Source organism: Grammomys surdaster, unplaced genomic scaffold (assembly GCF_004785775.1).
Source record: "Grammomys surdaster isolate TR1022 unplaced genomic scaffold, NIH_TR_1.0 125752, whole genome shotgun sequence".
NCBI classification, from domain to species: domain Eukaryota; kingdom Metazoa; phylum Chordata; class Mammalia; order Rodentia; family Muridae; genus Grammomys; species Grammomys surdaster.
In genome coordinates, this window is record NW_021620584.1 from 52,206 (window position 1) to 67,711 (window position 15,506).

The window sequence follows — 15,506 nt, forward strand, 5'->3', positions numbered from 1 at the left end:
TAGCATCAAAAATAATTTTATGGTTGAGGGTCACCACAAGAACTTGGAACATTAGGCAGGTTAAAAACCATTGACTCTCAACCTAAGACTGATGAATATTTTATGGCTGACATTTGGTGTCTTGGGAATGTAGCTCTGTAGGAGGAGATGGAAAGCAGTATAATGAGAGGCAGGGATAAAAGTCAAGACCTATGAAGCCATTTCCCACTTATGGCCCTAACTTCCTGAAGGAGGAAGGGAAAGGGGTGAAGGAAGCAAGAGTTCAAAGCTATTCTATACTACCCAGTGAGTGAGATCCAGCCTGGGTTGTATAAGACCTTGTCTCAAAACAATAAAGAATGAGACATGAGAGAGAAGAGAAAATAGAAAAAGAAGAAAACTGAAATTATTAAAGAAATAAAAGGTGTGATTCAACATAAAAGTATTTAGAACGCCTAAGAAATAAAAAAATAAAATTGAGATCCAAGAGCAAAGGTTAAAATAACTGTGATAATTCAACTAAGCAAGATAGGCACTGCTTATTTAATGTGATTATGCTAAAAAGATGACTTAGTCACAATGAATGGAAGTCAACTATCCTTTATTTACAGTATAAGAGGAACTGTGCCCCAACTACAGTGTACAGTATTTCTATATTAAAAAAATAGAGGCAGGGTCTGGTGAAGGGGCTAGAGGCGCCATGTCGGGCCGGGAAGGTGGCAAAAAGAAGCCCCTGAAACAGCCCAAGAAGCAGGCCAAGGAGATGGACGAGGAAGATAAAGCTTTCAAGCAGAAACAAAAGGAGGAACAGAAGAAACTCGAGGAGCTAAAAGCCAAGGCCGCGGGGAAGGGCCCCCTGGCCACAGGTGGAATTAAGAAATCTGGCAAAATGTAAGCTGTTCCTCACATCGGAGGTGACGTGACCCTCCTCCTCCATCCCTATGTAACCATCTGGATTCCCTGCCATAACATCTTTGCCACCTAATAGCTAGGATGAAGTGTTATCCTGGAGCCTGTTGTTGTACATTGTAATAAACTTTTGTAAAAAAAAAAAAAACAATGAATAAAGTGAACAAAAAAAAAAATAGAGGCAAATTGGCTGAAAAGGATAGATTGGTATAGGAGGTCATATATATACATACATATATATATATGTATGTATGTATGTATGTATGTATGTATGTATGTTTGTATGATATATGGTTTCTACTTGGGAGGCCTTAAAAGTCAGCCTCTCAAATGTTACAACTAATATAGAATTAAATTTGAAAGCCTGTAGAGTTGTCAGTGCTGGCGATGGGTGAACTAGGAGATGTAGGGAACTACAGAAACACTGAAGAGATCTTCTGATCTTGAAATACAACCACTATCTTAAAAATATCCGTAGTATGAGTAGAATTAGAAAATCATTGAGAAATAATATCATGTTGTGGTTTCTCATTATGTTTCTTCTTCCTGGGCAGAAGTCTGGGAAGTTGCTAAATGGGCTATAACTCTCTATTGTTGTAAAATAAATCTCTTTATATAATAAGAACTCAGAAAATTCAGATGGAAATAATGGAACAGTTTTGTTTTGAGCAAGAATAAAAACAACCTTTTTACTTTTCCTATAGTTTATTCATTTTTTAGTTTGTATTCTTCAAGTACTGTGTAGATGCTTGGCAACAGAGCTAGATTCTGTGGGGTGGTGGAAGGAAGATAAAGATGGTTTCTAGTCTCTAAGGGGATGTGGTCACTTAACGCATACTTGAAGTCCGTAAGAAAATTTAGAATAGACTATCAGACAAAGATATTAGATGATATGACATGAAATATTTTTACTGGGAGAGCTGCATTGTCGGTTTTCTGGGTTGCAGATGTCATAGAGGAGGTGGATTTTTCAAGGGAATGTTCTGGAACTCTCTATGTAGACCGAGTTGTCCTAAGATTCACAGAGATCCACCTGCCACTGCCTGTGCACCACGACACCTCGTTGGTCCTCATCTCTTAAAGGGTTCTGTAGCCTCCTAATACATCCACCCTTGGGATCAAGATTTTAACATATGGATCTTTAGAGGACATCCAAGATCTGAATTATAATACCAGGAGAGGAATCCAGACCTATGACAATGAACTCTAAACTTTTGATTCTCTTTAGTTTAGAATAAAAAACTTCACTTCCCCATGACTGAAAAATCTGTGAGATAAGTGAATGTCATATGGACTGAGGGATTATTATAGTTCAGCTTTCCAGAAAGTAGACTAGTGTTGTTTTTTTTTTTTCTTAAAATGCTGTCATTTTGTTAGTCACAGGACCACTTATTTTTTAGTTGTGTATTGACGAAAATTGTGTTATTTCAGCAGGAACTGTGATGGCTGAGCAATCACAATAGAGACTATAAATGTCATAATAAAAATAAATCGTGGTCATGTTTTTTTTCTGAAATTAACATGAAGGCCCTATTAACATTTAGTTAATTATGGTAGCCAATAGTAAGTATTAGTTATTCATTAATTCAAAGAATTCTAGTATGCGAAGCACTTACCTTTACAGGTAGCTTATTTTATTGTTGAACATTCCTCAAAATTATAGCTAAAAGGTAAAATATATATGTATTCTGAGTAGAAAAATCCAAGTCCTGTAAAATGTATTAATGAAAACAAATAAATTTGTTGTATTTGGTTTGATTAAAGGATTTCTTTTTGAGAAAGAGAAATTTGAAGGCCATGGTTATGTTATGGAAATAACTAGAATACCATATGCTGTATTCTAGGTACCTTAGCAAGCAAGAGGTTTAGGTACATGGTGAATCAAGTCAATTACTAAACTCAGGAGAGAATGAGATTAACTATGGCTCAATCAGTGTGCTATCACTCTTGTCTATTAATTAAGAGGCTGGATTGATTCATCCTTTAGAAACTGCAGATAGCACAGCCAGGGTAACAGTTGAGACATTAGTCTCAGCTCTGTTACTTGAGAAAGTCATGGCAGAAGCATGATGAGGAGGCTGCTAATTTGGTACAATGGTCAAATATCCAGAGATCCATGTTAACTGGGCATGGTGACATCTGCATGTAATGCTAGCTTTCAGGAGGTAAGAAGTACTGGACCAGCCCAGAACAAATAACTAAACACTTTGTCATAGAAAACAAAACACAAAAATGACACAAATTTAAAAAAAAGAACAGGCTGAAAACAATAACAAAACAGAAAAATTCATCTCAAATTTTTTTCAACAAAGAAGACATTTCTTCTTTCTATTTGACTGTCACTTGTAAAGTTAAATTTAATTTAAAAAATGTCTATACAGCATATTCTTCACCTTTATGACACTATTATTTTTATTGGCGTTGGAAACCATGGCTACTATTCTAGTGCCATAAGGTAGTAGCTAAGAGCTTCAGGTTACACAGACGCTGGAAAAGCCACACCATTTGATTTTTTTATTCACGTCTTTCATATGCACCATTAAAGATTCAATATCTAAACCCTAAGGTTATGGAAATCAATGAGGTCAGTGGACAGAAGACCTTAACACAAGTGATACAATTGAATGATCCGTCATCCTGTTATTTCTTTTGTTGAATATAGATGGGTGATAGTAATCAAAAGTAAACGGGTATTTCTTCCATCAACAACTGATGGAAAGTTTTGACTGAACTTTTACCAGGAATCAATGTTACCTCAACTAAAAAAAATGGTAAGCCTGCAAGAGAAGCCGCCCTGAAAATGTGGACACACACAATATTGTTTATAATCAATGACACTTACTTTCCTCTTTCACTATCTAATTATCAGGTGGTTTTAGTAAAAGGAAAAGGAACCAAATGAAGAACCAGTTCAATAAAGTGCTGGCCTCGAGGAGTACATCTTTTCATGCAAAGATAGTTTGCTTTAAAACTGGTATACAGTAAATTAAATGATGTTGTAGTTTTTGATAGACTCATTTGTTACAAAGTACAGAGCCATAGATACACTGGATAAAGGGAAAGTTGAAATTGAACTTGAACATTTCATCTAGTTCTGGCTTCAGAGGACAAGTAAAGTCAGGGCATTGGGGAATCAAGAAATAGATAAAAAGGAGAGAAGAGGCTGGATTCAAGCTTGGGAGTACCACTGTAAAGCAACATGAAAGGAAAACTGCATGGTAACAGTCACAGAAAGAGTTGAGGTAGAAGGCAAGATACTCCGTAATCTTACTATTCAGAAGGCAGAGGCAGGAGAGAATGGACTGGTTTTGGTCAACTTGGCTGCATAAGAAATAAAATAAGAAGACCTTAAGCTTAGTCACGTAGCATGGCCATTTCATATGTCCTGACTACCTGATGAGGCCAAGAGTAGTTAGGACAGGCTACATAGCAACTTGGCCATCTGGCCATGGACTTAACCTCTTGCACCATGAGCCAAATCAATCTTCCTTTTTCTAAGTTGGTTATCTAAAGTATTCCATTAGGATAGAGTCCTCACTTCCCACTTTCTTCCATTTCTCTCATTTTTATTCCTTCCTCTTATTTTCTATTGTCTCTCTCCAGCACATCTTAGTGCAAGTTATACATGATTTGAATATGAGCTTCATCAGTTAATTACTGAAGGCATGAACTTCAACCAGTTCCTTCTGAGTGCCAGTATTCAGGAAAAAAATGGAACTGATGTTTTTCAATTTGTAAAAGGAAGATCTGCTTCCAAGGGTTTCTGAGAAGATCACATATAGTAACCAGTATAGTATGCATAACATATAAACACAGAAAAAACGATATAACATTTGGGGCAAATGTAGATGTGGATTTTTAATAATACTGATATATCTCTGTATTCTTTCCCTCTTCCATTTTCTCTTTATAATTTCAAGTAGCATCAAGTCAAGAAAGAGGCAAAAAGCATAACCTTTTCTCTTAAGTTCTTTCAGAAAAGGTTTACAACTAGAGCAATGGACCTTAGATTCTGCTAAGATTTATTTTAGTCACTTGACTGCATAATTAAGCCAATACACATTTCCTCTTTGGACTTTTTATTGCTCTTTTTCACTGAGCTAGAGAAGCCACTGTTCTCTTCTGAGGTTCTGGATATTTCCTGAAGTGGAAAATTAAGGAAAGAAACTATCTCAAAGGGTGTGGAATGAGAGTGAACCGAGAATAAATTTGCTACTACCAGACCTGGTCACGTCTGACCTGCATGGGCTGCAATTTTCATACCTCTGGGAGAGATGAATGAGATCTGGACATCTTTTTCCCTCTGGATTGGCCATGGCTGTGGTTTCTATGCAGCTCCAAACTGAGGCCAGCCTTGTGCTGGTTAAACTGTGTCACCAGATAACATAGATCTTAGTGATAGCAGGTTTCTTAAGACTGTTGTCTTTCTAGAATCACAATAAACACTGGCTTAGCTGTAAGCATATACCATGTTCTAGCACCTTCTAGGGGCTGCCGTGGACCACATTCCTTCACATCAGGAGCTATAGTCCATCTAGTGACAGCCCAGGTCCTGGCAGTTTCCTTATAGTCAGAGCCGGATTGCACAAGAAATTGAAGAGTCATTGATCTTGGCCTCGGTCCTCTTCTCTCTTTGTGATTATGGTAACAGAGTAGCACAAACTGAAAGGCTAATATCAACAACAACAGCTCATCCTTTCATAGCACTAGAGATGAGATGTCCAAGATCAACATGTGTTCAGGCTACTCCCATCTGAGACCTGTGAGGGAAACTGATCCTTCCATCTCTCCAAGCTTCGGTTACCTTGTTAGGATGTGGTATCTTGGTTTATGATGTGTCATCTGATCCCACTTCTCTCCTCATATGGTGTTCTTCTGTGTTTAATATCTGTATCCAAATTTCTTTCTATAAGGACAACAGTAATACTGGATTAAGAATCTGTACTGTGTAATTTACTCCTCGCCAACGATGCCATATCTAAAAGAGGTCACATCCTCGGGTACTGATAGCTAGGGCTATAGAATATACATTTTTAAAGGAAAATATGCATAAGGATAAACTATGGAATACATTTGATTAAAAATTGTTAAGAGCTCAAATTACATAAAGTATATTTAGATATTCCACACTTATTAGAGTAAGTCATAAATGGTCCTTCCAATCAGCAGTTGACATCTAGGTAGCTATCAAACCTACTTATTAGCTGAGAACCTATATGGATAGATATCAGATGTTTGCAAAGAATGTTACCAAAATTAATTATATACGGCCAGTATTTATTTCAAAACCATTTACATTTAAATTAGAAATTTTTAAGATCTCCTCTGATGGTCCAAAATTGGAAATAAAAGCATATATTTTTTATTCAAATGAAGTAGAGGTTTGAGTTGGACTCTGCCTATTTATTTACATAAAGGCTATGGAATCTCTATGTATGCAATATGATTTAGTAGGACTCCAAAGTGTAGTTTTCAATGAGAGGCTAGAGGGAAAATTTTCATCATGGTCAATGTACATGAATAAAAGTTTAGAGGTAAGTAAAGAGCCACCAGAAACATAAGGTTTGGAAGTTTTGGAGAATAAAGAAAAGTAGTCAGATATTTTAAAACAGAGGATCCCACCAGGTCTTGACTGAGTTCAGATCTGTGAAAGATAAATTTAGTGCCTGGAAAGGTTGCTGACTTTCACTGTTCTCTCCACATCTGAAGTAATTTTCTCCTTGTTGCTATTTAATGATCATTTTGATGCTTCTCTTCCATAGACCTCTGCTTCCTTAGTAAAGCAGAATGTGTCGGAGGTTATAAGGCTTGGCTCTGCATTTCTATGCTGTTTCATAAAGCATAGTTCTTAAGTTACTGAGAGTACAATTTTGCATGTTTAATAAAAATTTAAGAATTGTGGCTATAAAGTGACTGTAAAGGACAGGTAATTATGTATTGTGAAATCTCTTAGGACCTTAGGTATGAGGTATGGTTTGTCTTAATACATTTCTAAGGAAGAGATATCATGGTTCCTAATTTACAAATGAAAACGTTTGAGGTATAACCAGCTTGTGTCTCAGATTTGTAATCTGAATTTATATCCACTAGATTATGGAGTTTACAATATTTTTACTCAAGGCTAGAGGACAGAAAATAGCAAACCTAGTGACACTTCACAAAACCAAAACCTATGGCCATGTCCTTGATTAGAAATGACAAAAGACAGCAAAAATGAGGAGCATGTGATCAAAGACCACAACACAGTAATACCGTCTCTGAAACTGTCGTTGATGCAGTAGGACAACTTACTTTCTGTAAAGTACATACTGACTATTTGGTAATAATTTTTCTCATTATCTGTCTATTGCTTCCAATCTCATGCATGACGAATCAACAAACACATTTCTTTTTAGATTTTGTACATTGTTTTTAATTGTGTTATATATATTTGCATGCAGTCCACATGTCTATAACACAAAGTCATTTAGTGGAAATGCAGGCCAGTCACTGCCACTGGCATGATGCTCAGTGGTGTAGCAAAAAGTGGGTCACAAAGTTACGCAATGGACTTTACACAAAAGTTGATTTTCTCTTCTAAAGGTCACTTTGAATGTCTATCCATTCTTAAAAATTGCCGAATATTAACCTAATAGAAAAGAGAACAATTAAATACAAAACTGAGCATAGAAAAGTCAAGTATGGGAGAAAAGTGTGATCTTTCTGTTCAATGTGAGATGCTCTAGCATCTTCAAGAACACTGAAAAAGGCCATTACAAAAACTGATTGATCATTTCCCTCGACTCCATGGTCTCACTGATGGAGGTGAGGGAAACGCACAGAGATGACATGCGGTGATAAAGAGAAGACAAGCTAAGCATGGAACTCTTAAAAACTATGAACTGGGATGGGGAACATGCCTTCATAGAGCCAGACAATTTTCCGAGTGGTTGAGGCAGGCCCTGCAGCTTATGGACACAATCTGCAATGGGAAGTGGGGAAGCTCCAGGGAAGCCAGGCCATACACCTGGGGGTTTATCTGGATAGCTTTATGCAATCACTGTCATTTCCATGGTAGTGATGTTATGTTTGCTGTCTATCCAGTGAAGTGCAGAAATGTACTTCACAAGTCCAGGGATAACCTCTCATGCAACCTGCCCAGCTGTGGAAGGGACAGACATATGAGTACACGGATATTCAGATGTGTGCCTCCCAGCAGGCACTGGAGGCAAAGTTTGAAATGTCAGAAGTCTACGCAAAATTTTTTTTACATTTTTTATTAGATTATTGTTAATATATAGAACATAATAAAATGGAGGTTAGCAGAGAACTTTGTGGGTTTGGTTCTCTTTTTCCATGGTTTTCTTTTATATGGTTCTAGAGGTCAAACTCCGGTGACTGGGATTGCAGTCTTAGGCACTGAGTCCCTTTAATCCATGGAGGCACCCTGCCAGTCTCTGAATATCTTAAAGTAACTTGAATGATCCAACAATTCAACTTCTTGGTACATATCAAAAAAAAAAAAAAAAGCCAGGGGTGAAGGGTTGGGAGAATCTTTAGAAAGTCCCAGAGACCTGGAACGAGAGGCCTCCCAGGACTCAATGGAGGTGACCTTAGTCAAAATGCTCAACAGTGGGGAGGTGGAACTTCAAGAGACCACCTGCAGTAGATAGACATGGTCCCCAGTGGGGACACACCCACCCACCTTCAAAACTTTTGACCCAGAAAAAAAAAAATTCAGGGACAAAAATGGAGCAGAGTCTGAATGAAAGGTCATCCAGAGACTGGCCCAACTTGGAATCTATTCCATAGGCAGGCACCAATCCCTGACACTATTGCTGATGCTACGTTGTGTTTTCAGACAGGAGCTTAGCATGGCTGTCCTCTGAGAGGCTCCACCAGTGACTGAGACAGATGCAGATACTTAAAACCAAACATTGGACTTTGGTCTGGGACTCCTATGTAAGAGTTATGGGAAGGACTGAAGGGGCTAAAGGAGATTGCAACCCCATAGGAAGAACAACAGTGTCAACGAAGAGGAGGGAAGGAGGAGGAGCAAAAATTAAAGCATGTAATGATAAAAAACCTAGCAAACAAATAAACAACAACAAAACTCTGAAAACAAAAGCTGAAGAGATATATGAATATCATATTCACAGTCAGGGTGTAGCAGGAAGCAATGGGTATACTTACTGATATATGGACTAAATGTGATATGTATATACAAACCACTGTAAAAGGAAAGAAATTCCAGTGCAGTCACCAGCATAGATAAACCTTGAGAACATTATGAAAATGGAGTAAAATAGTCACAGAAGACGAACATCTATGTGTGTACATGTGTGAGTGTACATGTATGCCATGTACATGTGTGTGCATGTATGGGGGTGGAAGTGCATGTATACCAGAGATCACAGAATGACCTTCGGGAACTCATTTCACTGTGAGTTCCGGGTTAGGACTCACGTTGTCAGGCTGGGGTGGCAAGTGCTTTTACCCACAGAACCATCTTGTGGGCCCTCATTTCTAGAAACCATTAGTTAGACTTTACAGCAGAGAAAAAGATGGATTTATCCTGTGAAGTTAGCAAAAATTTGCAGCAAATATAGACTGTAAGGAGTACTATATTTGCTTTTCTTTGCAAATTGCTGAATAGAACATTTGCTAATACTTATGCACCCTATGTACTTACTAAAAACATTAAATAAACCTCTGGTAACAAACCTCCATAGATTCAGCGGTATAGGATATCTTAAGCTCAGTAATATGATACTATGTATCTATAATGTATTTGACCTTGATAACTCACCTCTTTCCCTCCCATACTTTCTGAATTCTACACTGCAGGCTAGGGGTTCATTTAGCCATAAGAAATTCCAGGTTCTGGAATACTGCCAGTCCCTAGAGAGACTGGCAGAGATCAGTCCTTGCTACTCACACAGAAGTTTGAGAGATCCAGCAGCCAAAGGCTGGGGGTTTGCAGGTTAATTGACCACCATCCAGTAGACTTCATCTGAAGCCTACAGAGCTGCTTTGTTATGAGATCATATATTAATAATGTGCATACTTTAATAGTTTTGTTTAAAATATGATAATTTAAACTGATGACACGGGCTGTGATTAAGCTGGAGACAGGAATTATTCCCCGTACAAATCTGACAAAGATAGAGAAAGCTGGGTCCTGAGTTGTGTGGGATCAGTGCCTGGCCTTGGATCGTGCAGCGAGAGAAAGGATCTGTTGTTAACTTACCAACTTGCTGTCCCTCTTCAGAATAAGCCACTGTCTGCCCTCTCTCTGCTGACTTTCATTCCCATATCCAGAAGGCTTTAGCATTAAGGAAAATAAAATTAAATCTCCAAACTAAAAGCATTACATTACTGACCCTCAAATAAATTGCATGTAAACGGTTATCTGCAATCAAATGTGGGTTAAAATGTTACCAAGGTTCCCAGACTCTATCAGGAAGCTCTTTAGCTCAGTCTTGGCCTGGCCTCCTCAGGGCAAGTCTCTCCTTGCATAATAATGGCTGGAACTGCTCTCCATCCAGGTTCCTCTGGCTAGAAATGCTTGCAGGTCAGCTCTGCTTCCTTAAAACCTTCATCTTCCATTAGGATGCTTCATGCCCCTGTGGACTTGATGATTTGAAAATACTTTCCTGCCTCCAAAGCTACCAGAAATTAATGTCTACTTGGTGTCATGTTCATACACCTCCCACAAAATAACAACAGCTACAGGGCTGTGTGACCTCTGCACCTACCTGATATCTTTCTGGTCAGCTAGGAAGTGCCTGCAAGGACAGACATGGAAATCCAAGCATGGAGGCCTCTCTCTGATTAGGGCATTTAAATAATTCATCATCCAGAAACTCATGCATGCACATGTACACACTTAAAACCTGGGTCCAATGAAATATGCTTTATATACTCTAGAGCTTACAGTCACAGGCTGTACTTTTCAGAGACCTATGACAGCAATGACAACAGGACATCATGGAATTCCACTTGTATTCAACAGAATGACAGTGTGGATCTGTGCATGAGCACAAAGTACTCCACCGCAGTGTGTGCATTCGCACCTGTCAACTGTGCATATTTCCATGGCAACAGCTGGTGGTACCACAGTGGAGCAATTAACAATGTTTGACAAATTATTGCACTCACCCTTTAACCATTTTGAAATTTCCCAGGACCCATGCTTTCTTGGATTCCTGCTTCTCCATTTCCTTCATCTCTTCCTCCTCCTCCATTCACTATGACTTTAAGCTTTGATAATCATAGCAAGTAATAGTCAATTAAGTGCTGCAAAGATACTCAGAAGCAACTTTGACATTAATGTAGCAATTATCATTAGTTTTCAATTGGCTTTTCTTTAAAGGCCTAGAGCAATTTTTTGTTTTGTTTTATGAGAAAAAATAGGTAAGATGTGAGAGGTTTCTATTGAATAGATTTTATTAAAATAAAATACTACAAAGCACACAGTTTAAAGAACATATTTTTATGCTGCCAGTTTGGCTTAATAATGCTATTTATTCAAAACTTGATGGAATAGCATTAAAATAATGGTACACACAAAAAAAGTCATTAGACTAAGTATTAAAAATGTTATTTCATCCTTTAAGGCATGTAAATAATTTATAGTGTTTACTGACCAACTACATGATAAATAAAGGAAGACCATAAAAGAAACTGTGCAGTAAAATAATGCAGTTGAGCACTGTCTACGTATGGCCTGCAGATTCATGCAGAGACTTAAAGTAAACAGTACTTAGGGATTACTTGTTGCACTTGAATTGAAGAGCACTGGAAGTTCACCGTGCTGTGTGGGGCCGCTCAGACATTGATTGTCTCTGTGCCTCAATTTTGTAATCTATAGACGGAGGTCATTTGTGCAATGAGATGAGAGGTATAAAAATGGACTTTGAAAGTACTATTATAGTGACATTAGAGAAAAATGGTGGTGAGGTAGACCACAGGCGGATTGTCTATAGGGCTTTGTTAATGTTTATGGTGGAGACATCTCTCTCTCTGTTTCTCTCTCTCTGTTTCTCTCTATATATTTTTCTCTCTCTGTTTCTCTCTCTCTGTTTCTCTCTCTCTGTTTCTCTTTCTCTGTTTCTCTCTCTCTGTTTCTCTCTCTCTGTTTCTCTCTCTCTGTTTCTCTCTCTCTGTTTCTCTCTCTCTCTCTCTCTCTCTCTCTCTCTCTCTCTCTCTCTCTCTCTCTCTGAATAGGAAGTGCCCCACAATTTCATGTGTTTGAATACTTGGTGTCTGGTATTGTTTTGGGAACTTATGGAAGCTTTAGAAAGTGGGGCCACACTGGAGTAAAGAAATGACTAGGGCCGAGTCTTATGGTTCTAGCCCCACCCCAGGATTGCTCTGCTCTCTGTCTCCAAGTAACAGGTCCAGCACTATGCTGACCCACCAGGATGAAAGGGATCTCTTCTTCTGGGAGCCAAATAAACTCTTCCCTCTCCCTCGTAAGTTTTTCTGTGACCTATTCTGTCACAGGGATAAGAATTTGTTGTGTCATTCTGACACATACAAAGTGTGGAGACAAGTCAGTATAAATAGCAAATCTTTCATCTTAAAGATTGATTGCTTCTCTTGATGGGAGTATTTTTTCTGTTTATTTTATTTATTCAGGTATATTCTTGTGTGTCTGTATGTGTGTGTGTGTGTGTGTGTGTGTGTGTGCCCACATGCACGCATACACTTTTGGTGTGCTGTGTACATGAAGTTCAGAGGACAGGTTATAGAAATCCATCTATCTCCCCGCCGTGTGAGTCCAGAGGTTGACTTATATTTTCTACTTATTTTGAAAGGTACAGCAAGTTAGTTACTCTCTTCGAATCCCCCTAGTGTGCTGGAATGTTAACGCTCCTTTTCTAACTACGTGTGACACTCAGTCACAAACCTTCCCTGTTTCCCATCTTCTGTCCACATCTAGCTTCCAATGGCCACCATTTCTATGTCTGGGCATCTGCCTGTTTAGCATCCCACCCACACAGGGGTGAAAGCACATGCCAATTTCCCTTCTTACTCTGACTTTCACATAAGATAACGTCCTTTAGTTCCATGTATGTTGTCATGAGTGACAAATGCCATATTTAGAGTCAAACGATTTTCCATTTTGATATTTTTGGATGTGTGTATGTGTAGGTGTGTGCATGCATGTGTGTGTGTATGTCTGTGTGTGTGTGTGTGTGTGTGCAGTATAACATAGATACTCATTCTTTTTGGAGGAACATGCTTTGTCATATTCTGTGTATCCATTCCAGTTTCCCTTATTTGATCTTTTTTCCTCATAGCTTCCACCTTCTTATAATTTTAGTTTGTGTGTGTTACATCTGTTTTGATGCTGTCCCATATCCAGCTCATTTCCTTACTGTTCATCAGTGTAAATCTCCAGAAAATGGAAACGTATTGGTTGAGATTCCCTTTGAATGCAGTGCCATGCCTGGGACCTTATGTCATTGTATCTTGCTTCTGTATTTTTTTTTAAGGAGGACATGGAGGAAGCATGGGAAGAGGGGGCGAAGGAGAAAGAGAGGAACAGGAGAATGATTGGCTTTGATGTCTGAGATGGTTGAAATTAATTCAAATTTTAGTATGTACATTTTATGTAATCTTAAGTGACATTCTTCATTCATGCAGCCATGCATCCTCCCGATACATAATGAGTGTTCATTATGTGCCTGCAACTGTCCTGGGTGCTAAATATAACAGGGAACAAAAGAATGTAATCCATGCCCTCTGTCAGTTTGTATTTAAAATATTCACACAGTTTTCTTCCCCTGTCTCTCTCTTTGGTATTGAGAGAAATATGCCTAAGAAGTTTAATACTTTTTTCCAAATTCAAAGAGTCCTTATGAAAATAAGAGATTTTAGAAAGTGCCTAGGGAAAGTACTTAAAGTTTTGTAAATATTCATATTAAGAGGAATTTATTGTTTCAATAGTGCCTTCCAAAATTTTAGCCTGAGATTATGATAAAATAAATGTATAATAAGAGTATAATTAACTGAACTTTTCGAGTTACCTAAGTTAGAGAGATAAGGGAGATTTATACAATTTGCATTATTTGCAAGGGTAATTTTCCCCAGCTGATCATAAATGCCATAAATTCCTTCTGAATACCACTGGCAAATAAATTACAAAACCGTAGCATTCATTGTTTTAGAGAAGATTTATGAAAATAAGGCTTTTCTGCATGGGATAAACAAAGGGAGTGCATAAAGTAATTGCATTTGGGCAGGGAGGATGTTCCAATTTAGCTGCAGCTTGGAGGAAGAGTTGGCTGTGGAGAAGAGCAGAGCGAAATGAGAAGGAAGGCCGTGTGTGTGTGTGTGTGTGTGTGTGTGTGTGTGTGTGTGTGTGTTCGCGCTCTCACATGCGTGCATGCACGCTCACGGAAGCAAAGGGACCCACATGGAGAAAGGGAGGCAATAGATGACGTGGCAGGAAAGCACCGAGACCAGCTAGACCAATACTACTCAGAGCAGCAACGGAAAACTTCAAACTGGAGCGTAGCATTTCATTATGGAAATGTGCACAGGGAGAGAAGGACACTGAGGAAGTGAGACCCAACCTGAAGCACAGTTTATGTGACTGAAAGACAGTCATGTGACTCTGTGAATGGCAAGAAAGTGACAGTTTTTAGAAATTCACTTACCGTATCTGAACCAAAGAAAACCGGCTCTGGTTGAACAAGGCACTTTGGCAATGGTCATGAGTTTCTCTTCCTGGAAACTGAAGGGACGAATCTCGGATTAGGTTGTAGGGTTAGAAAGAGAGGAAGGGGTGATGGGGACAAGCTTAGAGCACAGGGAATGTGGATCAAGCTGGGGAGCTTGAGAGTGCCTGAGAAGGAAACAGAGCCTCTCGCGTGTTCGCTTCACGACCCAGGCTAAACATGTGGCCCTTGGAGTGAGCGTGAGTTCTCACCAGGGCACTGCTGGCCAAGTTTGAACTTACATACTGGACACAGAGAGCATCCATTAAAATGTTTCATTTAAAGACAGTCCAAAATAGACAGCTAATCTGTCCTAGAGAAGAGAGAATCAGGGGATTAGGGACATGTAGCAGCTTTCTGGAAACTTAGAAAGGCCCAGTTGTCTTCAGAACCTGAGAACAACTATGTAGGGTGTGACTAATGTTATAAACATGGCCATATTGTCCAACATGAACCCAGATGAACTTGATGTGGGTACAGCGAGAAATGTTGTTTGTGCCCATGGGAATCTGTGAAGGTGGGACTTAAAGGAGCTAGGGGACTGGATAAGCAGAGCGAATAGGTGGTTCCAAGACCCAAAGCATGTCAAGGAATTGCAAGTGAGCTGTGAGCTCTTGAAGTACAGTGTCAAGGATGTGTACTGCAGCTAGACAGAAAAATAGCCATCAGATCATAAAGAAGATTTATGCTGGACTCTGTGCCCTATCCTGGAGGTATACAGTAGGGTAGAATGTCAGAGACCAGGACCCCTAACAGGGACCCCTGCCAGCCTTCCCCCTCGCCTGGAAACCGAAGCCTTGTCACCCACCTACATCCTGTTCAGTTGAATACCTTGACTATGCCTCATCCTGCTGAAAGCTGGTGCACAAAGAGATAGCTACTTCTGAGAAAAGCCCCTAACCACAAAAT

The 15,506-nt window shown here is 39.0% G+C and overlaps 1 pseudogene; it reads left to right on the forward strand.

Moving 5' to 3' along the window:
* The first annotated feature begins 656 nt into the window (after positions 1-656).
* Positions 657-1,036, forward strand: LOC114639827 (annotated as a pseudogene).
* The last annotated feature ends 14,470 nt before the right edge of the window (positions 1,037-15,506 follow it).